The sequence below is a fragment of the Pseudorca crassidens genome, chromosome 5 (assembly GCF_039906515.1).
Source record: "Pseudorca crassidens isolate mPseCra1 chromosome 5, mPseCra1.hap1, whole genome shotgun sequence".
Lineage (NCBI taxonomy): Eukaryota > Metazoa > Chordata > Mammalia > Artiodactyla > Delphinidae > Pseudorca > Pseudorca crassidens.
In genome coordinates this window covers 76,175,799-76,179,489 of record NC_090300.1, presented here as the reverse complement: position 1 = coordinate 76,179,489, position 3,691 = coordinate 76,175,799, and positions in this window count along the sequence as shown.

The following is a 3,691-nucleotide window of genomic DNA, read 5'->3' as shown; positions in this document are numbered from 1 at the left end:
GCACCTAAGGCAATTAGAGAAAGAAGAACAAAAAAACCCCAAAGTTAGCAGAAGGAAAGAAATCATAAAAATCAGATCAGAAATAAATGAAAAAGAAATGAAGGAAACAATAGCAGAGATCAATAAAACTAAAAGCTGGTTCTTTGAGAAGATAAACAAAATGGATAAACCATTAGCCAGACTCATCAAGAAAAAAGGGAGAACACTCAAATCAATAGAATTAGAAATGAAAAAGGAGAAGTAACAACTGACACTGCAGAAAGACAAAAGATCATGAGAGATTACTACAAGCAACTCTATGCCAATAAAATGGACAACCTGGAAGAAATGGACAAATTCTTAGAAATGCACAACCAGCCAAGACTGAATCAGGAAGAAATAGAAAATATGAACAGACCAATCACAAGCACTGAAATTGAAACTGTGATTAAAAATCTTCTGACAAACAAAAGCCCAGGCCCAGACGGCTTCACAGGCGAATTCTATCAAACATTTAGAGAAGAGCTAACACCTATCCTTCTCAAACTCTTCCAAAATATAGCAGAGGGAGGAACACTCCCAAACTCATTCTACGAGGCCACAATCACCCTGATACCAAAACCAGACAAGGATGTCACAAAGAAAGAAAACTACAGGCCAATATCACTGATGAACATAGATGCAAAAATCCTCAACAAAATACTAGCAAACAGAATCCAACAGCACATTGAAAGGATCATACACCATGATCAAGTGGGGTTTATCCCAGGAATGCAAGGATTCTTCAATATACGCAAATCAATCAACGTGATACACCATATTAACAAACTGAAGGAGAAAAACCATATGATCATCTCAATAGATGCAGAGAAAGCTTTCGACAGAATTCAACACCCATTTATATAAAAACCCTGCAGAAAGTAGGCATAGAGGGAACTTTCCTCAACATAATAAAGGCCATTATGCACAACCCACAGCCAACATCATCCTCAATGGTGAAAAACTGAAAGCATTTCCACTAAGATCAGGAACAAGACAAGGTTGCCCACTCTCACCACTCTTATTCAACATAGTTTTGGAAGTTTTCGCCACAGCAATCAGAGAAGAAAAGGAATCCAAATGGTAAAAGAAGAAGTAAAGCTGTCACTGTTTGCAGATGACATGATAGTATACATAGCGAATCCTAAAGATGCTACCAGAAAACTACTAGAGCTAATCAATGAATTTGGTCAAGTAGCAGGATACAAAATTAATGCACAGAAATCTCTGGCATTCCTATACACTAATGATGAAAACTCTGAAAGTGAAATCAAGAAAACACTCCCATTTACCATTGCAACAAAAAGAATAAAATATCTAGGAATAAACCTAACTAAGGAGACAAAAGACCTGTATGCAGAAAATTATAAGACACTGATGAAAGAAATTAAAGATGATACAATTAGATGGAGAGATATACCATGTTCTTGCATTGGAAGAATCAACATTGTGAAAATGACTCTACTACCCAAAGCAATCTACAGATTCAATGCAATCCCTATCAAACTACCACTGGCATTTTTCACAGAAGTAGAACAAAAAATTTTGCAATTTGTATGGAAACACAAAAGACCCCGAATAGCCAAAGCAATCTTGAGAACGAAAAACAGAGCTGGAGGAATCAGGCTCCCTGACTTCAGACTATACTAGAGAACTACAGTAATGAAGACAGTATGGTACTGGCACAAAAACAGAAAGATAGATCAATGGAACAGGATAGAAAGCCCAAAGATAAACCCACGCACATATGGTCACCTTATCTTTGATAAAGGTGGCAGGAATATACAGTGGAGAAAGGACAGCCTTTTCAATAAGTGGTGCTGGGAAAACTGGACAGGTACATGTAAAAGTATGAAATTAGATCACTCCCTAACACCATACACAAAAATAAGCTCAAAATGGGTTAAAGACCTAAATGTAAGGCCAGAAACTATCAAACTCTTGCAGGAAAACATAGGCAGAACACTCTGTGACATAAATCACAGCAAGATCCTTTTTGACCCACCTCCTAGAGAAATGGAAATAAAAACAAAAATAAACAAATGGGACCTAATGAAACTTCAAAGCTTTTGCACAGCAAAGGAAACCATAAACAAGACCAAAAGACAACCCTCAGAATGGGAGAAAATATTTGCAAATGAAGCAACTGACAAAGGATTAATCTCCAAAATTTATAGGCAGCTCATGCAGCTTAATAACAGAAAAACAGACAACCCAATCCAAAAATGGGCAGAAGACCTAAATAGACATTTCTCCAAAGAAGATATATAGACTGCCAACAAACACATGAAAGAATGCTACCATATGACCCAGCAATCCCACTACTGGGCATATACCCTGAGAAAACCATAATTCAAAAAGAGTCATGTACCAAAATGTTCATTGCAGCACTATTTACAAGAGCCCGGAGATGGAAATATCCTAAGTGTCTATCATCGGATGAATGGATAAAGAAGATGTGGCACATATATACAATTGAATATTACTCTGCCATAAAAAGAAATGAAATTGAGCTATTTGTAATGAGGTGGATGGACCTAGAGTCTGTCATACAGAGTGAAGTCAGTCAGAAAGAGAGAGACAAATACTGTATGCTAACACATATATATGGAATTTAAGAGAAAAAAAAAGTCATGAAGAACCTAGGGGTAAGACAGGAATAAAGACTGTGTCCTAATAGACCTACTAGAGAATGGACTTGAGGATATGGGGAGGGGGAAGGGTGAAGTGTGCCAAAGCGAGAGAGAGGCATGGACATATATACACTACCAAACGTAAGGTAGATAGCTAGTGGGAAGCAGCCACATAGCACAGGGAGATCATCTGGGTGCTTTGTGACCGCCTGGAGGGGTGGGATAGGGAGGGTGGGAAGGAGGGAGACGCAAGAGGGAAGAGATATGGGAATATATGTATATATATAACTGATTCATTTTGTTATAAAGCAGAAACTAACACACCATTGTAATGCAATTTTACTCCAATAAAGATGTCAGAAAAAAAGAATGAGAGAAAATATTTGCAAATGAAGCAACAAAGGATTAATCTGAAAAATATACAAACAGCTCATGGAGCTCAATATCATAAAAACAAACAACTGAATCAAAAAATGGGCAGAAGACCTAAACAGACATCTCTCCAAGGAGGATATACAGATGGTCAAGAGGCACAGGAAAGGATGCTCAATATCATTAATTATTAGAGAAATGCAAATCAAAACCACAATGAGGTACCACCTCACACCAGTCAGAATGGCCATCATTTAAAAATCTACAAATAACAACTGATGGAGAGGGTACAAAAAAGGGGAACCCTCCTACACTGTTTTTGGGAATGTAAATTGGTGCAGCCACTATGGAAAGCAATATGGAGGTTCCTCAAAAAACTAAAAATAGAGTTGTCATATGATCCAGCAATCCTACCTCTGAGCATATGTCCAGACAAAACTATAACTCAAAAAGATACGTGTACCCCTATGTTCATAGCAGCACTATTCACAATAGCCAAGACATGGAAACAACCTGGATGTCCATCAACAGATGAATGGATAAAGATGTGGTAGATATATACAATGGAATACTACTCAGCCATAAAAAAGAATGAAATAACGCCATTTGCAACAACATGGATAGACCTAGATATTATCATACTCAATGAAGTCAGTCAGACAGAGAAA